The sequence below is a fragment of the Corvus moneduloides genome, chromosome 3 (assembly GCF_009650955.1).
Source record: "Corvus moneduloides isolate bCorMon1 chromosome 3, bCorMon1.pri, whole genome shotgun sequence".
Classification (NCBI taxonomy): domain Eukaryota; kingdom Metazoa; phylum Chordata; class Aves; order Passeriformes; family Corvidae; genus Corvus; species Corvus moneduloides.
The window spans coordinates 50425325-50450459 of NC_045478.1; the positions used below are offsets into that span (position 1 = coordinate 50425325).

Consider the following 25135-nt stretch of genomic DNA (forward strand, 5'->3'; position numbering starts at 1 on the left):
CAGTAAACTCATTAGACTCAGGTGCTGTGTATGTGACTGCAATCTTACATTACTAGGCTGGAGAGTAAAGAAGATACAATTAAGAAAAATGGAAAAGTTAGCACTTATCTGCTACTGGAAGACAGATAATGAGAGTTAGTCCTGTTTTCTTATCATACATACATATATATATATGTGTGTGTGTGTGTGTGTGTATGTGTATGTTGTAGCAGTGTCAAGAAGACACAGATGAGACAAACTCAGAAAAAAGTATTTTGAATAATCAAGGTCCATTTTTCAGAGAGAGCAACCATTGACTTCAGTGCTATTTCAGTGCTGGCAGTGGAATGGGGGAAAATTATTAATCACTATAACTACCGTAACTTCTCACTATTATGTACTTTTTAGGAAAGTTATATCTGTGAGCATTGTTGTTTATTTTTCTAGAAACTTGACTTTCTTTTAAAACAGCACTGCCAGATCTTGACATTTTGTCACAGACCTCACAATAATTTGTGCTAGAAACACATGAATAATAAGTATTCTACATTTTCTTCCTTTTTTTAACTGTTTATTTTTAGTTTAACATACATCAAGGAGAGTTAAAATCCAACTAAAAAATAAAGTCTTAATCTCACAATCTGTAGTATTGTTTAAGCCTCATTATTTTAAATGGCCTGGCTCATATCTTTGCTGAATATTTGTGTGATCCACGTAGTAATAGCTTCCAGGCTTAACAAAATTACTAGCTCTTTGTATGGGATAGTTCTTCCTCAGAGGACTGATCCCCTCCAGAATTCTGATGAATGAAACCATAAATAAAAATCTCCCAGTCCACTCTAAGTTCTCCAAAGGGTGAAGCTGTTAGTCTATGACATAGCACAAGAGGAGCAGATCTGCAAACCGAAAGAGTTGGTACAGAAGAACTGGTGCCTGTGGCATGCAGATGGGAGGGAGTTTCTGGTTTGGTTTAGTGGGAGGTCTTTAGACTAGGTCTAGTCCACTTATGTCAGCTGACTGTCCTTCCATGGCTGCCGTGCATTGGGAGTGCAACACCAATTTCATCTAAACTGAGTATGGTTTGGGCATGAAGACTTCTCAATAAAGCAAACCAAAGCACAGTAAATGGGGGCAAGGCACAGGAAATCCTGATCTGAACCTGTGTTACTGTGAGCACATCCTGAGCTGTAAGAGGTAAAGGTGCAGCTCTCTGGCAGTGCAAACCCATCTAAAGAAGAGCTGTACTCCTACTCTATAATGATTTTCTCCATGACCCACTCCTTTATGCTGGCAAGTTGCTTGCCTGGCAAAACACCATGGTTTCAGAATGTTAAAAGAGATGAAATAAAAAAAAAAATTTAAAGAACCCCACCATTCTGTTTTTCTACTCACTTCAGTGCTTTTCCCTTTTCTTCCCAAACCCAGTGCAACATGGAGTCAGATGAGCTTCGGTGCTCAAGGCGGAAACACTCAGCCGGTGATAGAACTGGAAATCAGTTGAAAGAGTTCAAGGACAGGACCATGACAGACCTGACTGGATTACAGTCAACACAGAGGACTCTATCTTTAGACTGGAGCTCAAATTCACTACAAAAGCAGCAACAGGACACACTCTGAAAACATCTGTGACTGGTATCTCCATGGTGCAAAGCAGCAAAATATAGGTACCAGTCCAGGCCCAAAAGCAGACTGTATTACCGAGGTGCACACTCACTTAACCTTCTCTATGAAGTCTCCACTGCACACTTTAGCTGAATCCCCAGTTTCTCCTTCTGTATTCAGGTTTTCTCCTACCCGAGTTATTGCTCTAAACTCCATTCTATGCCCTGTCCCAGGTGCAGAATCTGGAATTTGCCCTTGTTAAACTTCGTAGAGCTGCTGATTGCCTATCTCTCTGATTTGTCAAGGTCTCTCCGCAGGGCCTCTCTGCCCTTGTTTGCTTGTTTACTTCTCAGTATGACTTTTCCCCAATTAGTATGGATCTTCACTCTTTTGGGTGAATGAGGAAAGCCAAGATTTTAACTTTTGTGATTGTTCTCCTGAATGTCATGAGTTGTTTACAAACGTCAGTGGCTGAAGACAAATTGCATTTCTGAAGAATGTCATGTGGCTGGGAGGGTGTGGGAGTCTCTGTGGTCAGCTGCTGCCTTCTCTCTTGCTGTCCCGTTCAGAGCTCTGGATGAAGTCAAACTGCAGTGTAGTGGTTCTTCTGCTGCCCTCACTTTCTGAAGCAGCTTGAAATGTTCAATTTGACTTTTTGACCAGGACCAGGTCTTGAGCTGATGTTCTTATGACGTTTCCTATTTAGGCCTAGGATCTAATTCTTTACTAATAGTCAACCTAGAGACCATAACTTTGCAACAGAGCAGGATTTTTTTTTCGCATGAGCATTCAACCCCTTTCTCTAATAATTTATTTCTTTCTTGAACAACACAGGCCTAAGCAGAGATCTCTGTGGAACTTCAGCAGTGATCTCATTCCACTTAAAATCAAACATATATTTCTATTCTGAATTTCCTTTATTTAACCATTTTAATCCATAAGAAAACTTCCTTTTTTTCCCATTACCACTTCTTTATGGGATTTGGTGAGCCACTCTTTTAGACATTTATCTAAACTGACATATAACTCCTTTACAAGGCAATTTTAGATTTTCTTCCTACCAATTCAGGATATAGACATACATGGAAATGCTATAATTCTCATAGTATTTAGAGGAATTTTGAGCAGCTCTTGTTTCTCCTGTTTTCTGTAATTTATGGCACCTATCCCTGAAAGATGGTGATCTGGATAACAGTGTCCTTTATTGTTACAGTCTCCTTCCTTCAGACAAATCAAAGTTTGTAAGACACCCAGCAATATGACAGATGATTGATTATGCCGTGTGTTAATTACAGTATATTAATAGCTTTACAGGACAAACCCACATCATGTTGGTGGGCTAAGCATGCTAGAAAGTATATTCAAAAACCAAATAAAGAGTCCATCCCACAGGAGTTAATCCAGTTTCAGAATTCCATTTGAAAATGGGAAATAACTATATTCATTCATCTTTATTATATATATTTATTGTAAATTACATCTGCTGCTTGTAAAGATACTCAAAGGTCATTTATGCCTCCTTTAATAGTGTTCTGTTTAGATATTAGTGGAGTAAATTCGGATGTGAGCTTTATTTGAAGCAAGCATAAATATATGTTGCCTTTTTGTGGGTGGATGGGATTAAAGTTCAGGTAAAATACCAAGATCTCTACACAAGGAAAAAAAAGCAACTGTATACTTTTGTTCATTTCTCTGTGCTCTCCCCCAAAATCTCAGTTAAATTGTTTTCCACCTGGACTTTCTAAGTGCCAAGTCCTTTTCAGAAAACAATTGCAAAACTGCCTCTGAAGACGGTCTTAAAAGATAAGGCTGAAAATTGTTAGTGCTTACTGAACAGATGGAGAGGATACCACTTGAGAGATAAGAGGAAGAATGGAAGAATAGGCATTCAGAATGACCAGAGCTAAGTAAACAACTAGACTACCAACCCCCAGGGCCTAAAAGAATCAAAAGCAGAGGTGTAAAAACAAAAACAAAAAATTACAAAATGCAAACCCCCCTTCATAATGTCAAAAACTAAACCAATCTTCCTGCTGAAGAACTTCCTAAACACTGGCTGCAAATAAATCAAAAACTGCTCATATCACAGATTTTTTAAACACATTTTAACCAAGTATAAGTAGTAACCAATTCACTGAGCCTTCACAGATATATGAGTGCAGTATTAGGGCACATCAAGACATCTGAGACTAATTTGAGGTCTGCAGGATGTAGGACTTGAAAGACCTGAACTTAATATCATCAGATCAGAAAAACTTATGACAGTGTCATGGCCCCATGTCTTTAATACAGTATGCACACAAATGTATATATACTAAAGATGGGAAAGATGTAACATTAAGATTTCAGTATTAGGTGAAGTGGTAAATTTGATGACAGAGGGGTTTTTTCCAGCACAGCTTTTGTGAAGAGTTTATAGGCTTTTTTTTTTTTTTGGACGGATTGTTTTGTTTTGTTGGTTTTGAGTTTGGGTTTTTGGGGTGTTTTTTGGTTTTGTTTTTATTTTTTTACTTTTTGCAAGGGTAAGTTTGTACAGCATTTTGTCCGTATATATCTATAATTCGGGGCAATTTGGAGAAATCTCTAGAATTATACAGGGGACCTTTCCAAGAAGACATTTTCTTGAAGTACTTTCTCATTATCACTTCTTTGGAAATTGATACTCTTTAAACAGGTAAAGACATGTTCCTAGGTGGATCTTATCTGGTACTCAAGAGAGTGGTTCTCACTGTATTACCCCATGTAAGATATGCTTCGAAAATAGACATTGCAACCCTATGGATTGGTCTCAATCCTGAAACTGTTCCTCAGATGAAAAGAATAAATAACCCTACCCTTTTCAAGGATGTTTAGACAATTAGTCTGGAAAAGTCCAGTAATACAGGAGACTGCCTCAAATAAGTCTTTAGAATGCCCTATGATTGCTCTTTGAATGAAAATGGTACCTTGAGAAGTTTTATTCTGCAGGTCTTCCATGTGAGGATACAACCTTGGTCAGGAAAAGAGGAAATGAGGATCTTGAACTCTCATTTTCCTTCCTACCTCCTCCACTCCTGAGTCAATTTACACAGATGATTCTGCCCCTCTACTCTGCTCTTGTGAGACCCCACCTGGAGTACTGAACCTAGCTCTGGTGCCCCCAGTATAAAAAGAACATGGAACTGTTGGAGCAAATTCAGAAGAGGCCACAAAGTTTCCAAGGGGACTGGAGCATCTCCTGTATGGAGACAGGCTGAGGAAGTTGGGACTGTTCAGCAAGAGAACGTTTTGTGGAGACCTTATAAAAACCTTTCAGTATCTGAAGGGGACCCACACGGAAGACAAAAAGGGACTTTTTTTCAGGACTTGTAGTGATAAGACAAGGAGTAAAAGGTTCAAACTGAAAGAGGAGAAATTTGAGGTAGATATATGGAAGAAATTCTTTGCTCTGAAGGTAGTGAGGCACTGGAACAGGTTGTCCAGAAAAGTTGTGGATTCCCCATCCCTAGCAGTGTTCAAGGCCAGATTGGATGGGTCTTTGAGTAACCTGGTCTAGTGGAAATTGTCCCTGCCCATAGCAGAGGGGTTGGAACTGGATGATGCTTAAGGTTCCTTCCAACCTAAATCATTCTATGATTCTATGATCCCTTCAGTGGATTTTGTAGATCCACTGGGGAATGAGAATAAATAGGATGATATCCTATGTCAGATATCCAGACCTGGAAACATGTCCAAGGCCATCAGAACAAGAGTGTCAAACAGGATTGCACTTGTGCTGATTCCTATAACTGGATACTGAAAACATCCTTTTAGGCCAACTCGTTAACTCCTAGTCATATGCTTTACTCTGTAAAGTCATGTGTATTATGTTTAAGAGAGAACAATGGAATTCAGAGTTCATGCATATGTTGCTGATTAATACCATGAATTGACATGTTCATGGGAAAAGGTGTTATTGCTACAGACAACTAGGTTGATTTAATATATTGCTAGCCCTGGCAATGCCTAGAAGAGACTAAGCGAGTCTCCCCTGGAAGGAACTAGGGCTGAATTAAGTGAATCCTACATCACTTTATCCATTTGCCAGCTCAGCTGTGACCTATGCCTTGGTTTGGGGTCAGCAGTCAGTTACCATCCTGAACAGACACTGCTTTTCCATACAGCTTTTGAGTGTCCCATACCAGTTTTAGCTTAATTCACAGACTGGACAGGCTAAAATTCATACCGAGAAGTAGATGTCATGAGCCAGACTGCTCACTCTCTTTCGAAGTGCTAATCAATCAGGAATATATCCACGGGCACTGAGTAAAATCTGGGGGTGGAATGAGCAATTATAGATTTAATGCAAGCTAGAAGTTATAAAATCATAGAACAATTTAGTTTGGAGGGCATCTCTGGATATCAAAGGGTCCATGCCTTTTCCAGAGCAGGAATATGAGATCATGTTGCTTTGTGCCCTGTCCAGCTGAGCTTTGAGTATCTCCACTGACATTCAATGTACCAGACAAGCTTGGGCTGATGAAGACACTGAGTTAAAAACTTGATTTTCCTAACCTAAAGTGTTTCTGGGAACTCTGTGGCACAAAACTTTAAGTTTTCAAGGAGCTGCTATAGAAAAGAATATTTGTTTTACTGGATGTTCCTAGAATTCAGTAGAAGTTGAGTTGGAGAGTGGAAGATCTAAAATGTCATGTATTTATATGCCCACTTAGCATATTTCAATGATTTTTAAATGCATTTTCAGCTTTCTTTTTACATGTTTTTAAACTTAAAAATTTTGCTAGCCAAAATTCCCCAGGATGTATATATCTAGCACCATGTATACACATTTTCAGATAGGATTCCACAAGATGGTGATAGAAAGGTCAAATGATGTTCGTACAATATTTAAACCAAGGTACAAGACAGAAGGCTTAACAAGGTAGGAAAAAAAAACCGCAGGAGCTGGAGAGGACTTCATTAAATGAATGCTTACATGCTTCCCTACTTATTTTCTGTGCAGGATTGTAATATGTTCCTTAAGCATTAGATAGGGAGGGATGGATTAAAGAAAATAGGTGGCAACAATGCACTCCTTGAATGTAATTTAAAGTTGTAAATTATTTAATTTGGTCTACATTTAAAGTAAGCAAAATTGCTCTGGATTTCAAATGTCAAATCCACAGTAAGATTCTAATTTTTCAAAAGACAAAAAAAGTTAGATCAAAGCTGTTAAATTGGGTTATTATTTCAGTGGGCAAAACTGAAATGAGGTTAAGGTATTAACTGGATATGGTATCCATGCATTTCTAGTTTATTATAAAAAGCAATTTTCATATATCTAAACCTATCTTTTCAATCTGATCACATCCCTAATGAAGTTTCAGCAATTAACTGAAATTTAATCACAGTAATATTATAGAGTCATATTAAGCTGTGTTCTGAACTTGGTTTTGTTTGTGGTTTTTTACAGCTCTAAGTAGTATGGACTTTTGATCTATATTTTTTTCAGGTATTCAAATGTCCACATATCAGAAAACTGATTCAAAACCCAAACAGGTAATTGTCACCATTTATCAGTGAGAATAATTCACTCAGCATAATTCCTTCACAGTTAAAATTTTTCCTCAAGTAAGAATAGTTACATGTAGTGTGTGAAGTTCATGGCCTTAGACTCCAAAATAGTTCACAGCAGATATGTTTTTACAATGAAGAAACAGGTACATAAATATCATGTAATGCAATGAAGATCACTAAGCAAGTCCAGGGCAGAATTTGAAACTGGGGAATAAGATTCTCCAGTCCTAGAATGGTTTATGCATGGACAATGCTGATTGCCTACTCTAGGGTTGTTATTATTTATAAGAGCAATCTCTCTATTCAGTAGGAGGAGGCCATATTATTTTTACTTTTGTGGATTAACATGAATTAGAGCCCAGATGTTCTGAGATATAGCTTGGATTTGAAGCACAAAAAATCAAAGCAGTAAAATAAATCTATAAATTTTAAAGGCTTCTTCAATTACTTTGATGTTATAGGAGGAAAACTACATTTATGACTTTTTCTAAGAAGACACTTACTGACAGCTCACGGAAACTATGTCCACCATTAAGCAACAGAAGAAACATAGCAAGGATCTTGTAATTTCTGCCAAAAGTTAAGAGCAGTAATTGATAATAGCTTCATTGGTGGCTTTAATTATTTAGATAATTGTACACTATAAATATAACTGGAACTTAAAATATATTATGGAAAAAGAGAACGCTAATAAGATATCCCCCAATTATTTGTAATCTGGGGCATCTCTGAGACATGATTTTACAACAGTAGTCTTCCTGTCTCACTGCAGGCACTGGGGTCATTCTGAAGAAGCTTTGGATTGTCCAAAACAGAAGCTCATAATTTTTTGTAAACTGAAATAAGAAAAGTATCTGATCAAACACCTCTCTGGTACTAAAACATCAAGGACAGTAGATCTAAACATAGCCCAAGATGAGAGATGTTTAGGAACTGTGATCTAATTCTATAAAATGCAACTGTTTGAATTAAGATTTTTGTTGAACCCTAAAACAAAAGCAATGTGTTCAGACATTGATCTTGTCTAGTCTCCTTCTGGAAAAGTTTTGCTCCAGGGCTAGAAGCCTGGATTAAATCAGAAATGGGGTCCTGATAGAGGAATCAAAGAGTGGGCTGTGCAGAGCACGCTGGAGACAATAGAACAGTGGATTAATAAGAGAGATGCACTCTCTGCCTTTTAGCATTGCTAAGAATATTTTGATTTAGGCTTGGTCCCTGAAACAGTCTTGTTATAGAAATTGGGCTTGAAAAAACACCAAGTAAATTTATTCCTTTTGCAAGACCCTTTTCACTGGCAGTTTCTCATTGTAGCTAAGATAAGAAGAACAAAGAAAACATTTTACAGGGACCTTCAAGCTAATTGTGGGTGGAAAACAAATTAGATACTTCTCCAATTAGAAATGATTACTGCTGCAGAGAAGCAGTCTTTTCTAGGGCAGAAGGCCTCATGCCTTTTGCTTTCTTCTAGCTCCCTTCTGAAAAAAAAAGTTTTCATTTCACTGGCCCTTGCTTCCTAGGTCTCACAGTTACCCAATTCCATAGACACTGCCCCAGAATCATCCTTTACACATTCTTCAGGTCTTCAGACTTTCCTCTCATTTTTCCAAATTCATTCCTGCTTATTCCTTCCCCTTCACTTCAAGAACTCCCTCCCTTTTTCTCTTTCAGCCCAGAGCTGGACTTATTCCTGGAAGCTAATTAAACTTAAAAGTGATTGCAATCCTTTTAAATTAAAGGCAAGACTTAACATCCTCAAAAAGCACACTGCTGAGTGACATACTGTCTCTTACCTGTCCCAGAAAGCTTTCATTGTAAATACCCAGCTACTCCAGATCCTCCCACTTCACCCATTCCTCTCTCTTACTACGACTCCTCAGCCAAAATTCCCCAGGACAGGCTCCTCTTGTAGATCCCTTCTCCCCTCCAAACAGCATCCAGCACTGAGCTTGAAGGTCTCTGAATTGGCTGTGCAAGCTGACAGCCCCTCGGTCCCAGCAGCCACCAGCACCCCCTGCCCTTTCTTTCACAGGCTGCTGTTGCTCAGCCAGCCTGCCCACCTGCCTTCCTCCTCCTGAAGCAGCCAAGCTTCAGCTCCTTTGTCTGGCTGGGTCCCTGCCACCCCAGGCAAATTCAGTAACAATCTGCCCAAGCAGGGCTCTGACAGCAGAAACAAGAGAGCATGTTAGAGGGGAAAAAAAAAAGAAAAGGTATTGCAATCCTATATCCTCAGCTTGCCACTCTTTATCCCATACCAAATAAGCTTATTACAACAGGAGTATGCATCTTGTGCTCTCCTGGCAACACTGAATTAAATCCAGACAACTCAAGGAGACCATTCAGGAGGGAATTTAAAGAAGAGGATTGCATTAGCTGTGTGGAGAACTGAGTAAGGTATAAACAAGTATTTCATCAGAGACAAGGTCGGGGTGAGGGCAAATGCTGGCAAGAGTCCAACCATGGTAATAAACCTGAGGGAGACGCTGGTGGAAGAAAAAGTTCAGGGTCAGCGATGACAATGAGATTTCTCGCCTGGGGAGAAAAGTAAAGGTCTAGAGACATGAGAAAACTGTAGCCTAATTAACAGCTCTCCTTGTGGAAAAATTGGTACCAAAATAACATAGCTTAATTATTATCACCATCATTACAGGAACCCATATATCTTAAACTTCCTATCTAGTTAGTGGCACAGCTAGGTCCCAGTGTTTCCCTAGGATTGCATCCCATCATCCAGTGATGTACCTCATGATGGGCAGCCTGGAGACCTTCCACATGGAAAAGGCAGTGATGGGGGTAGGCCCTTGTCCTTTGCCTTGGAAATGCTGTCTGGACATCACTAAACCAAGTCATGAAATGCTGAGGTGAACAAGCAGAGCAGGTTTGTTTGTTTGTTTAAGGTCATGCCTGAAATGCTTTAAAGCAATGCATTTTCAGCTTGTTTTGAGCTCCCTGCATGCTCTGTGACAGAGATTCATAATGTCTTTGTATTTCCTAAGTCCTTTTAGGGATCGGAAAAGCAGTGAATAACAAAACACCTTGAGCTTAAAGAGCTCTGCATTCGGGAGTTAATTCAAACAGGGCCCCATTTGACTGTCTTTACCTAACAGTTAAACGGGCATTTGCAACTCAATAGAGAAACGTGTCACGATTGCTGAATTCCAACTAGGTTACCCGAGGAGTAGGTAACTCACTTTCTGTAAAATATGGAAATCTGATCCAAATAATTCCTTAGTAGAGATTGGCCTACAGAGGAGTGCAGCTTGAAAAGTAGAGAAATGCCGACATAAAGTGAACAATGAGTTTACAGAAAATGTGTGCCTTCCCCTCCTTTTTCTCAAGTTATTCCAATTTTTCAGCATTTTGGCAGTATTGATAAGGATTGCCACTCTACCTTTAATTCCCGTGTTCTGGAGACCAAGTAGAATGAAAACCAGAAAGGTTTGGGTAATAGTTCTTCTGGTGGAATTGAGACCTGAATCCAGCCACATATAGCAACCTGGTGATGTCCGATACAAGCCATTAAAAATGCCCTGAGTAGTCTATAAATTACAGCTGTGAAAATGGAACCAAATCCTTTTAATGTGCTTTCCTCAAGAACATGTTTTTATGTACATCTGTGTGTTTGCCTAAGCCCATATGTTATTACTTAACCTCTGAATCTATCAGGTATATGGACAATAAAATCCACAAAAGTTAGAACCTAATTTAGTAAAGATTGGTCTGGTTTTCCTGAATTTCCTGTACTTTTTTAAGCATTAGCTTTGATACCTGGTGTGCCTGCAATTGCTAATGTTCCTGAGCAGCTTACAGTGCTGGTAATAAAACGTGTTGCAGAATTTGAGTATAAAAATTCCTTTCCAATTAAGAACTACTTCTGGAGTGGGTTATTTCTGTTATGTATGAGACAGCTAAGTGTGCAGATCAGTGGCAATCAGGTGCAGCACAATACCTTTAGCACCTTACTCCTGAACAGAACATGATCAGCTGAGACAGGCCAGGCCCTGGGCAGGGGTGCTGAGCAAAGAGTGGCAGAGAGAGATTGTGTATTATCATTAAAAAAAAAATCTTCCTTTAACAAATGTGAAAAAAGGGAAGCTTTGACAATCTACAAATGGTATGTTTGATTTTGCAACTTTTTCAGTGGCCTTATACACATTGTACTCTAAAGGTCGAATATTTTACCTTTTAAATCACTGGTCACAAAAATTTTTATATAATTTTTGCCTCGGAGAAAATTAGAAAATTAGAAAATTATTATAGCTACTGCTGGAGAAGGTTATAGGGAAGTGAAAAGAGAATAGGATGAATATAAACTAATTTTTTTTTTATAATGAAGACATCTTAAATTATTTTTGAAAAAAAATTACTGCTGTACACAGTACTACCTGATGATTTAAGCAGACAAAATAACGGGAGAAATATCCAATGGTGTAATTGCTTTAATTGTGCATATTCATGTAGGGTGTCTAGCTGTCGATTTCAATACATAAAAGTAGTGAAATCCCTACCAAAACCATTTTTCCTTATTCAAGGAGTTTCTATGGGCATTGGAATTTTTAGAGGAGAGAAAAAGGAAAACAGGACTTCTTCCTTATTTCTGTTTTGCTTTCAATCTCTTTGCTGCTTTATAGTTTTCAGTATTGCTGAGGAATCATATGAGGTCAAATTCAGAAGAGAAGCAAAATTTTATATAAGGTTCCTGACACCAAAACTTCATTTAGCTGTCATAAAAGGAACTATATAAGCTTCTTAAACTCACAGAAATGAAGGACTGAAATTTTCATACACATGCAGAGGACCAATCTGACACTGGCACATAGCCAGTGTATATAAAGATGATTTAAAGATTTACATTATGAGAAGGTAAAGAGGAGATGTAAAAGTCTGTGTTCTTGTCACTTCTCAAATGCAGACCTACCCATGACTTACATAACTTGAATGTAATACCAAGGAATTCATTTGCACCTAAAAAATGATCAGTTTACAGAATACTACATTACATGCTGAAGTAAAGAATTGCTCTCAATCATTTCCCAAAATTCTGGCTCACTAGTTCCTATCTCTACACTTAATTTCTTATCAGTTCTTGGGAAACAGGCATATAAGGAGTAACTCAGGAGTTACCTGCTCAGGTATGAATGGCAGATGCTACCACCATTGCGTATCCAAGAAGGGGTTTATTTCACTCTTGTAAATGAAGTTCATATGCAGAACAAGCTCAAGGACACCCTAAAAACCAGCAGAAGCTGTAATAACTATTTGTTTTTCAAGTTTTATTCATTTCATCTGCCTTAACACTTATTTCCATCACTGATGTTCCAATACAGTTGGTTTTTAATAGATTATTTTAGAGCTTTTTTTATTAGATTACAACATTTTCAGAAACATTTTTTTCTCTTGGAAGTGGACTAAAAATCAGTTGTGTGGATAAATGGGGGAAATCAGAGCTAAAGATTCCATGCATTTTATTCCTGTCTAAATAAGGTTGAAATCCTACTGTGAATTGAGAAAGCATTGCCATTATAAAAAAATATAAATAAAATTACCTCTTAAAGAGTGACCAAGTTTTAAACTACATACACAAGTATGTGAGTACCACATTAGTTTGCTTCCTTAGGATTTAAAATTATGTAAAGTTTCCCAGAGGAAGTTGACCTTTCATTAAAATTTCCACTATCCACATTTGCCACCCAAGAGCCAGAGTTTTAAGGATGCATTGGAACTCATCCCTTAATTAGATCATTCACATCTGTCCATGTTGGTGTGCTCTGTGAACTGCTTCAGAACAGACCAGCCACAGAGTCTAGAACCATTATAAAACTCTAGAAAAATAGTGTACATCTTTTCCTCCTACCACAAGCCAGGAAGTGGAACCAGAATTGTTCCACTCGGGGTTTGCCCTGCACCTTCAGGAGGTATGCCCTTTTCTATATAAAAACTGTGAGAAAAATACTGCACATCAAAAATTACCAAAGGAAACAATCAGTATAATACAAACTTGTGCCTTAATATTTTGGTGTTATGTCAATACATAAAAAGAGATCCTTAAAATTAGATCTTAAAATTCTAGTCTGAAATAGTTTAAAGGTACCTCATAAAATTAACAGTCCTACCAAGTGTTTATGACATCAATCCCAGATTTAATAACACCGTGGTTAAAGGAGGCTGTATACTTAGGATATTATTTACAGAAAGAAAAGACCAGTTCTATTTTTATGGGAAAGGTGTTTTCCTTGTTCAGGGCAGCAACTGATTATCTTCCCACAACTTTTGGGTTGTGTTAGACATTGACAGAGGCCTGATGCTAAACTTTGCAAAGCCCTGAAATCATTTGCATTTGTTTTGTAACTGCATTTCTATGCAAATGTATAGCATTCCACTTAACACCAGCACTTTTAAATCCACTAAGCAGAGACACTTTCTGAGATTTTGTCAGAGGGAAAGGATTAGAAGATTTAAGTTTGACTGAAATGCTGGTGGAGTATAACTCATCTCAAGAAGTTTCGGGAGTTTAAAAAGTCACTGTTTTAAAATTTTTCTTAAATTTTCCATCTAGTTAAAATAAAAAATAAAAAAACCATTCTATACCTTTTTTTTCTCTGACCATTGATGGCCAGCCCAACGCACTTTTGTGGTGTAGGGAACCCATGACTATGGGAGAGGAGTCCAGGAAAGCCAGGGTAGCTGGAGGAGGAGGACCATACATGCACACACTTATACACACTGAAAGGTCTGTGTAAGTGTGGGGAGTGGACACCATTGCTTGCTCTCCCCTTCCTCCTAGAAAAATTTGAAATTATTCTAAATAGCCACAAAAATATAACAGGTGCAGGTCTTCCTTTGCTTGGACAGTATTAACTGCTGGTTATGAAAACAATAAAGGACAGCAGTCATCACAGTCATAGGTGACACAGGCCACAGAATGTCACTTTGCAATTCTTGCACTAAACATTTTTTTTTGAGCTGTAAATTTTGAAACCTAAGCGATGAAGAATCCTTAAAATTACTGGGAAAATCTCTGAAAATGTTTAATAATTTTCACTACTAAAATATGATCTTTAATTTTAAGTTGAATAAATTTAATTTTGTACTGTCATTTTAAATGTTTTCACCACAGAATGGCAACATCACCTTCATAGCTGCCCAAATACCAATGCCAAATCCACCGTGACTTTTTCCCTAGCAGCAAAATGCTCAATGTAGGTCCCTTTTCTTTTTGTCATATCTCAAAATCTAATTCAATAACCAACAGGGGAAGCAAAGTGCCATTTCATTAGCTCAATGAGAATAGAATAGAATAGAATAGAATAGAATAGAATAGAGGTGAAGTGCTGGAAAGTCCAGCTGTTCGTCAAAGGGAAGACAAATTTGAGAAATTAGGATAAGAAACCATTCTTCTGTGTCCAAAATATTTTTATAAGTTGTTGGCAGCTAACAACTTTTGTAACTGGTGTGAGTCACCAACAAAGATATAGTTGGAGTTATTTAAATTTTCTCTCAGGATTATTAGCTTTGTAGGCTTCCTGAGAGCTATTGAGCCACAGTACAGGTTTTGCAAGTACAGTGATATGTCTACAGAGTTATGATCAGATAGAGCTCAGTAATTGAGGACGGGTTTATCAAATGCCTTTGGCGGTGTCATAAAGAGCTAGACCGTGCACCTTAAGCATTGCAGGCCTCTAGTTCATTTTGCCCTTTGTGGGAAGATGCATTGTGCTTGTAGTTTTTGATTAAGACACACCTATGAACTGCAAAAGTGGCACTATCCCAGGATTCACTCCTCAGAGAAGAGAGGACGCAAGGCTGGTTTTGTTTTTCTTCAGAACTGATGCCATAGTTGAAAAGACAAAAATTTTAGGAAAAGACACAAGGTATTAGATCTTTTTGGCGCTTGCACTGCCCTTTCATTTATCCATTAGATACATTTATTTTAAGTTAAGCACTGCTTAAGATGAAACAGGACATTGCGTTGCAGTGGTGAATATTGCAGCACTGCATTATAGCTAGTAACCAGGGTATTGTAGCGATAAACCAATAAGAAAAGGAAAAACATTCCAGATTAATTTTAGTTTGAAATTTAGAACATGGATTTATTCCTCTTTCACTTCACAGGAACCTTTTTTCCTCAGCCGAATCCTTTTCCTCACATCCACCAGTGTGGAGGTCCTCACAAATACTAGTGGCAGCACAAAGGGTACGGCACAAACCTAAGTCTAGGGCCTTGGCAAACCAAGAAGGAAGAATTGAAGTGAAAAAAACCATTCCTTTTAAATACAGTCTGTATCTGTGTCTACTTTAAACCACAGCCTCATACACACAGGTTCTTGTCCCTGCTTAGGGTGTAATTCTGTTCTGTCCCATATGCTTGCTCTGCACATTCACTTCTTGTCTTCAGGAATTTTTGGCAGCTATGAGCTGTGGTTTATACTGGGTAATTACTGGAGCTGAGTTATTTAAATGTCCACAAGGAGATGAAAGTGGAGGTGGGGATTTACTCACCTAATTCAGCTCTGCTTTCTGACAGGGAGAGGAGTTTAACTCACAGGTGTTACAGTCAAAACCAGTCTCCACATTATTGTGATGACTGGAGCAGGATTTCCAGTGCAAGCACTCCATCCCCTGTAGGGGGAACATCCAGCTGGCACAAGGGCTTGGTTATGAGAGGTACTTCAAAACAGTTTGAGATCCAATTATGAAATGATGAAAACACTTAGGGGACGTACAGGATGTTTGATTTAGAGAAATTATCTCCTCACAGGTAAAATGACCTGTGCTTGTTAGTAGAGTGCATAGTATCATCTGCGGACTTTAATTAAATTGCTATTTCTCCACACACTTGCATTGTATTATGCAGAAGGAATATGTATTGATGGATTTCCTCACTTACAAAGGGCAGAGCACGTTCCTGGAGAGCAGGTGGCTGGTCCTCAGCTGTCCCTAGGAACCCACCCCATCAGAAATCCCCCTCCAACTCCTATCAAAGAAATCCCTCATGGCAGCGGCTGCATCAGTGAATTGCAAGATGAACTTTGGATGACCGAAAAGCAAAACATGTTGGTGTTTTAATCCAGCTGCTAGAGTTGGACTGCTGCCTTTTTCCTAACCATACAACTTTCAGCCTCATCCCTGTTCAGCTCAATTCCTAGCCTGGATGCATTTAAAGCATGTAAATTATTTGCTCTCCATAACACCACTGTAAGGATGCTACTGTTTACTAGACCTTAGTTGAGCTTTCTCCAGGCTTTGAACTTTAATGACTCAATCTGATATATGTGACATGATGAGTGCTGTCTACATTTAATTATAAAAAAGATTTTTCTGGTACTCTGGTTTAATTTTAGTTTTGGCAGTTGATAATCTTCCCAGGCTAGACCAAGATCTTTTGGAAGTGAAAGAGAAAAGAATGTACTTTTGTACCTTAAACTACTTTCTGGAAAGTGTTAGAAAGAAAAGTTACATCCCAAAATAGCTTTCCCATCAAAATTCAGACAGTAAACATGCTGTAAGCAGTGGTGCCCCTCTATGGATGGCAAATGTCTCAACCTCATATATACATTTTTCGAAAAAGCAGAGAGATGTGGTTTGTCTCTTTTTCACTGCAGGAGAGGAAGTGAAAATCCCAAGGGACCGTGAACTGCCTTGTGAGGAAGCAATTGTAAGAACAGTGTCCTCACCACCACCTCAGACAGCAAATCTAAATCAGCCCAGGAGCATTTCAAAGTATGATAGAGCTACAGCTCTCACACTTGTTTCCTCAAGGCTTATGAACAAAATCCCTGTAGAGCCTGACTCATACTAACCGTATTTGCCATCTCTATCAGAACTCATGTCATGAGCTAGAAGCACAGTCAGGATCTTTATCTGAAAGATTATGAATTTTTGTTAGAAATCTAATGTTAGCCTAATGGAGCCTAAACTATGCTCTAAATTTGTTTATCATCAAGTCTTCTGATATTTGTGTTTTTAGCCTGGAGAAAAGGAGACTCAGGGGAGACCTTACTGCTCTCTAGAGCTACCTGAAAGGAGGTTTTGTCAAGGTGGGGGGTGGCCTCTTCTCCCAGGCAACCCATGACAGGAGGAAATAGCCTCAAGTTATCCTGGGGAAAGTTCAGGTTGGACATCAGGAAACATTTTTCACTGAAAGGATGGTTATACATTGGAAATGACTGGGTACAGCACTTAGTGCAGTGGTTTGGTTGGCACAGTGGTGTTTGGCCAAAGGTAGGACTCAATGATCCTGGAGGTCTTTTCCAACCTTAAAGATTCTATGATTTTATATGATGAAAACTATGGTCCTACTTCATTCAATGGCATTGCGACTTTCTGTCTACATTTCATTCAGTCAATATGTTGTGTACTCATTGAGGTGTGTCCTCTGCAGACAACATTTAGCTATGATTGCTGAATTAATAATTTACAGCTCTCCAAGGCAGGCTTTGTAGAAAGAGTTCCTTGTATCTCAAAGGTCAACATGAGACAGGGTTACAAATCCAAGGTAAAAGTTCTAACAGTGTTAATACCCTACCCAGTGTACCTAAACCAGACTATTCTCCCAATAACCGGGTACTGATGCAAATTAACTTTTGTTTTACTGGGTGAGGTAATTCTTGAAACAGCAATCAGAAAAGTGTGTCTGACTTTGGTAGAAAAATTAGAATCTAAAGATTAGGCTGTTGCATCCAAGGCCACCAGTCTACCAGAGGAAGCTGAGAGCCAGGCACAATGCTGCACTGGAAGATGGCTTCTTAAAAACAGAAAATCAGACCCAGGCCATTTACTGTGAGGGATGATCAATACCTTTCTGTTGTCACAGGTGAAAAGTCAGAAGGATTAGTTCAACGAAGAAAGGCACTGCTTCTAAGAGTGAAATAAAACTAACCACAGCCTAGGAACACAGCAGCTCTGTGTCATCACTACTCATCTTGGAGAATACCTGATCAGCAAATGGCATTATTCAAATGAATGAGTTGCAATGAATTTTGCAAATACAGGAAATAGATTTTGTATCTGCGAGTGCTGATTGATTAAGCTCTTTCAAACTTAATATGGCCCACTTACTGCTGTATCACTGTCAAAATAAGAATTCCTTGGAAACCACAAGGAAAGAGCTCTGGGTGAAGAACAAGAGGTCTGCAGCACTGTACACATCTGCAGGACCATGCAGGCTGTGTGCCACCACTTCACTAACCCAGAATTCTGATCTTATTTGGGATCAGGACAAATCCCAAGGGTTTCAGGCTCTTTCCTAGAGCCATGCAGCAGTCCATATTGGTCTTCAGGAAAAACACCACCAACAAAAAACAGTCCCAGTGACACTGTGTGGTCTTTTGTTACCTCCATCTGACAGCAGTAACTGGGAAATGGCACGTGCAACATAATTACAATCTGTTGTTGCTGTCCTGAAAGAGAAAGTGCACAGGGAGGAAGCATGCGCTGTGCCTCAAATGAATTTTTGGCTAAAAAAAGTGACTAAGTGGAAAACCCACCTAACACCTTGTGCAGCATGTTTCCTTTGTCTGTTAGTACTTGGGCTGCACAGCCAGCTTTCAGCAACTACTCTTTCTTCACAGACACTTCCCAAAAAGCCTTGAAGCGTTCAACACCATATAATATAAATTGAGTTTTGACATCATTTTAGAATTCTACTGAGTTTACAATGTCATCTGTTACACACGACTAGAAATCAGCATTGTCTGACTATGGCAAGCTGCACACATTGTAAATAATTTTTCGAAATCCTTGGAAATGTGTAACTTTGATAAGGTCTTTAGAAAAGATTCAAATGTGACCTATTTTTGGCTCGTGTAACATTCTGCTCACAGCTTGATTTTATCTTTATACAACTTACGTACTGCTAACTGTAGGTCTTGAAACTTCATTGAAGCCCATTCATCAAGCCCATATGAAAAGATAGCCATTATTCTTTTCTACTAAGCTCTGCAGATCTTCATAACCCTTCTCATGAGCTGATTATATTTCAACAAAGTAGCATTTTCCCTTTCTTGAAAAAAATGTCCTGTAAGAACCAGAAAACTCCATTAGATGACCTACATATTATATGTTAGAGCTACATGTAGATGGAAGCCAACATTCAAATAAATGTAAACAGTATATTTTCAGCTGTGAATGATAAGTAAATTATTATCTTGGATGAGAAGACTAATACAGATAATAGCTGGCTACCTTTCATCCTATTTCCAGAAGGTCAGTTCTAATACTCACAATCTTTTTTCATTTTACTTTAGATATTCAATTATTTGTGCTGGAACTGCTTTACACTGTCATTCAGTGGGTAGCAAAGTGCTACAGTGCATGTATTTAATTTGCTGAATCATAGCTAACCACTCTAGCTTGAAGTAGGAATAACCAACTCTTTGTAACCAACCCACTGTGTTAACTGAAATTAACAAATACTTGTAAATACCCTATATACATAGTAGTAAATATTTGTGTTACAAGCTTGACATATAGCATAATTAAGAATATGTGAGAATGATATTTCTGCTAGATGTATAAATGAAGGGAAACTCCACAAGAGATCTGTCCCAACAAATGTAAATACCTTGATAAATAAGAATTACTGACTAAGGCAATACGGAAAGAGGACCAAGCTCTTTCAAGACCCACATGAAGTGGGCTTGAAAGTAGATTAGAAACAGTGGTTAACTCCTCTCACATTTGAAAATAAAGCTATCAAAGTCTAACACAATGGTAGAGTGCAATGATACTGCTGTCGATTTGATACCTTCATCTTTCTCTTCCTTTTCTGAAGAAGAAGAAATAAATTATGTAACAGACAAACTGATAAAACTGCAATTTCTGACATTCTTGACATCCTTATAACATTAAGAAAGGACAAAGCCTGATGAGAATGAATGCAGAACTATTTCCCTTCATTCTGCTGACACTTTGAGTTATTCACTGTAGTCACAAGTAGCCTCTTTTTGTACCATATTGCTGTATCTGAAAAGTTTTTGCAAGAAACATGACAATATTCTTAACTTGCCTCTACCCAGCATTTTTTTTTCTGACTACATTCCCTAATTTACTACTTCTACCGAATGAAAGGCCTGAGTCATGGAAGCAATATTGGAGTACATTCATGATTTCAGGTATAATAATTTTGTGAGCCACTGTAGCCAATCCAGCCTCTAATTTGAGTACACTGAGCCTCAGCCTGTCCACTTTGACATCATCTCAAGCTTGAAAATACACTCTTTTACAAATGGACTGAATAATTAAAAACTGTGATGCCAGCATGTATTTTTACAATAGATTATACATATGTATAGTTTAGCTGTTGCCCTGCAAACATCTAATAATGAATCTGGCCTAATGCTTGCAAGAACACTCAGATGGCAATAATCATATTTATATGAGGCAGAATCCCATAGTCAAAGTGAGCAGGGTAAAATCAGCACAGAATCAATGAAAGATACAAACAAACAAACTTTCTGACATAGCAACTAATGACAAAAGAGGAAAAGAGGTGGAACCAGTCAACCAGCTAAATGAGCATAGCAAATAACCCTGAAAAAAAGCCTCTGTTGTTGCCTACACCACAGACTGATTATCTCAGAAACATGGGCCATTTGGGGCCAATGGAGTTCACTGGGGGATTTCTTGAAGTCTCTTCTTGCCCTCTGGTTCTGTAATTTAAACCTAAATAAAATTCAAGTAACAAGCAACATTAAACAGGCCTGAAGTCTTTCTCTTAGGAAAAATTGCTAAACAAGGAATAGCAGTAGAGTAACTTTGTGAGTATGGTCATTCGTATATAATCATAATGTGGCTTTCAATTCCCTTCCTCCCAACTTGCAGTACTGCAATGTGTTTTAACGAGCACAAAATCTTTTTTCAAGCTTTGTTCAAATTTCCTTTATGAGGCTCATAACAGACAGTGTCCCTCTGAAACTAGATGTGGCTTCAGATTGATACTAAGCCTTACTCTTCTGATGATTCAAATATGAGACTTTTTCTATTTTTAATGTGCAAATCCTTTGAGAAACCCAAGTATAACCACACTGAAAATACCTGCTTTGTCTGGTAATTTGAGATAGGAAATCTCAAAACACAACGTAGGAAAATTAGTTGTTAAGGATTATTCTTTGCTTGTTTGTTTGTTTGTTCGTTTGTTGTGATTTACACCATCATGGAGACACTTTCCATCATATTAAGACCCATACTTTGCTTGGTTATATATTAAAGAATGATAGATGCAAGTGTATTAGCATTAGATGCTGGTCCAAGCTCCTTCCCAGAGGTCATTTGGCCATCTATTCTCAGCTTTTCACTTCTGCTAGTGATGTATTTCATCTAACCATCTAAGTGAAGCTGGGCAATTATTTCTGAACATTTTGTAACACTAATGCATCCTTCTTTGCTTATTATTTTTCATATTCCTGACAAAATTAAGTAATTCATTTCAAGTGGAATAGAACATCCCATGCCACACAAAATGACATTTTTGGGTGTTTTGCTTTGTCAAGTAAATTTTTTTTTAATTCCCTTTGATCTGTTCTACTTTTATTTTTATTTATAAATCCTACTGCTGAACCAATAAAATCAGTTACTCATGTTGGCCTAGTTTCATCTAAAAAGATTTTGCTGCCTCCTATCAAAGAAGGGGTTCCCAAAGCACTGGAGCACTATCACTGTTACCAGAATCTCAGAGACCATCAACTCTTAACTTTATGGTTGGCATTACTGTAAAGTTGATATGATTTTATCAGTCAGGACCATCTCATGTGGGGACAGTTTTGGAGTAACCACTTCAAAAGTAGATAGCACCATTTCTGAACATAGTTCCTAAAGCAGATGACACACCCACCCCCTATTTTAGTAGGGAAAACAGGAGCTTTGTGGCTGTTGAATATTCTGTGCCAGATTCAAACACAGGGTAAATGAGAACAGTTTAATTTGATACAAAAGAGACAGGTTTTGGAGAATTCTAGTCCTAATGTTAATGGGTGAAGTTATGCTGGAGAAGGGTAAAAGGCTTGAAATGACCTTTAATCTTTATGGGGTAATCCAAATCTGGTTTTAATTTAGGAATTCTATATTTCTTTATTTTAAAGATGAGATTCAAGACTGCTTAGCATGGAGCAGCTCTCTGCAGCTGATGGCTTATACCACCACATGCAAGGTGTAATAAAGCCAGTATTTTGCCAGCCATCAAAGTTTACTCAGACACTGTTTAATCATAGCAGGGTATATACAGTGCATTTTGCTAACCAAAATCCACCTAATGGCCACATGCTTGGGAGAAATCACTGCAGAGTCAAGGTAGGGTAGATTTGTACTGAGAGACAAAAGCCTGAGGTGCAGAGAGTATTTGAGGCCCCTTTCTCTAATCTAATGGACAACAGATGTGCCTTAGTGAGGACAGGATTAATCTTCAAACATCTCATACCCCTTTGCTATAAGACACAATGGGAGTTGCTCATACAAGGAGAAGAGTTCCTGCCCCAAGCTGAATTTTCCAGGAAGGAGATGAGATCCTTCCTCTGACTGAGTGCAGAAGAGGGCATTGTAACTGCTTTTGAAGTGATGAATGGTGCATCTAACCAGCTGGAGAAGGCCACCTGCATGCCATACGCTGGGAGACGTGGAAGTACTTGGGAAGTAGTTAATAACTCCTTGAATTGGCAGGGCCAGATTTTGCTGCCTTTTGGCAAATGGTGGCTTCAAAAACTAGATTTGCATTTACCCTCAAACCCAGACAACAGCAACTGCAGCTTTTTGCATGTGTGTTTATGTGCATGTGTGCACATGTAGACGTCGCATTTTATAAACCCTCTTGTTGACTCATTCCAGAAGTGAGGCAGGAGTTTCTTCATTGTGCAGCTTGCGCCGTGTGCCAGCAGGACAGGATGAATTGAAGACAGTATTCCAAGTAGCCTAATACATTCTTGCTGTTGTAGCTAACTTTCAGTACAAAGCAGGAAGAAAACAAAGGGCTAAAGAAAGGAAAATTCAGAAAGATCTACAGTCCAGGGAACCTGAAAGGGATTAACTTGGTCTCCTGGGCATGATTCGTTATGCTGATCTGAGAATAAGACAACATGGGGCTGTGGTAGCTGCCGACCTGCTAAGGCCCTTGGAAGTCTGAATTGTCAAATATCACATCCCTTCCTGAATGGCTTGCTCCATCTGTGTTTGCTAGTGTCCACATTGACAGCTGCCTGCCATCTTGGCAAGAAAGTCAATGCAATTTGAGAATCTGCAGTGGATGTCTAGCGCACGCATACACAGAAGCGCACAGCCTTTAGGCTAACAAAGCCTGTTAGCTAGCCACTCCAGTAAATAAAGCAGTCCAGGCATCTCAGTATATAAACTAATTCCAAAATCATTAGGAGTGCTTGAATCCATTAACATAGTGGTGGCTGAACATGTATTTACTCAGACAAGGTAGTGTTAAGAACTGAAGGCTTCTGTATGCATTAACTCCCAGGCAGTGGATTCTGATCTGGAAGGTATGTGTTTCTTTAAAAAAAAGAGACATGCATCCATCTATCTCACTCATGATCTACATACAGCTGCTATTCAATATGGTCAATAATTATCTTTCATTTTAGTAAATTTATCAAAACACAGAGGCTATCTTGCTATGAATGCATATCACTGAATACATAACGAGAGCATTTTAAACAAAAAAAGAGGTAAAGAATAAATCAGTGAACTAGGAAAGAATAAAGAATTGAGAATTCCACCCACTGTTACTCACCCATTTGAATAAGAGATGAGCTGCCAGTGAGGAGTACAACAGCTAGTAACACTGCTATATTTATATAGGTCCTTCAGAAAGACAGAAAAATATTAACATAATTTATAACATGCTGTTTAATTGAATCAACCTACAAATCCCTGACTATTTGTGATTAGCCCAGCCCCTCCTTAATCAGAAATAAGGACACCATCAGAGTTTTCATATGGAGGTTATATACTGGTAACTGGGTATTTATATATATATCTTCCTTTGGGCTACTTTAGCTTTTCACGGTTACAGATTCATACATTAGGTCTGATTTTTCTGATGGGATTTTAAGGAGGTGAAAATACCTCATGAAACAACAAGAAATATTGTAGTTTCATTTTGCCTTCCAGTTCATGCATGGAAACCAACTAAAGCCTCAGGTTAAAGAAATTTAGGTCACATTTGTGCAAAACAGTTCTGCTGTCACAGTTACTAGTTACTCCTGCTTGCATAACTGCTATTTTCAAGAAAGCAAAGCAGTCCATTTCTTAAAGAATATTTGTTTGAGATTCAACCAAATGAATTTTAAAAAGAAAAGCTGAGCTCTAACAAGCAGATTGTCCCTAGAGGATGCATTACAAACCAGCAAAGATGTCCAGGCAAATGCCTGCAGCATTACTCACTGGCCCTGGCACCCGTAACTACTTTGGGGAATGAAGCACTGACCTTGCTCTGTCCTGTGTGACTGAACAGCAAACAGGCGACTTCTGGAGCAACTGAGGACCGTGGAGGTAGGAGAGAGGGAGAGCAAGTCCATGAGCAAAATGTTTGCAACTATGCCCAGCTTTGGGGCTACAGAGGTACAGAGAAGTTGCTAACTCCCTCCCACTCTGGACCATAGCTCAGGAGAATGGTAGAAACAAAAGTGAAGAGCGGAGAAACAAAAAAACCGCACACAAGCTGACCAAGTTGATTCACTTCACAAACACCGGCTTCAAGCTCTGATCTTTATTGAGCAAGACTCACCAAGGAGTAGACTTCACCCTCCGGCACCTTCAGACTCCCTTCTCCATTGCAGGAGTAGCTTTTTTTGTCACAGGTGGGAAAAATAGTAGGCTGCTGGTTTGAGAAGGGTCATAGCTCAGGCTGGGAGGGTCAGTGCTGAACCATCAGAAACATCAATTTCTGGCAGTTTTTTGTGCTGCTTCCTGTGCCAGGAGAGTGAATTTGGCCCACTACAAATACTGCTAGGGTAAGCTAGGATAATGCAACTTCAGTAGTCTGGTTTTATGTGCTACCTATTAATAAGTGATACTGCACCTGCGG

General features: G+C 38.7%; 1 long non-coding RNA gene across 1 annotated transcript in view; it reads right to left on the minus strand.

Moving 5' to 3' along the window:
- LOC116440598 overlaps positions 1-24621 on the minus strand; it is a 52500-nt gene extending 27879 nt beyond the window's left edge. Inside the window, exons 1-2 of the long non-coding RNA XR_004238707.1 lie at positions 24536-24621; positions 23840-23910 (exon numbers count right to left, since the gene is read on the minus strand). This is a non-coding gene — a long non-coding RNA (uncharacterized LOC116440598). The remainder of the gene's footprint in view (positions 1-23839; positions 23911-24535) is intronic.
- Positions 24622-25135: the final 514 nt, after the last annotated feature.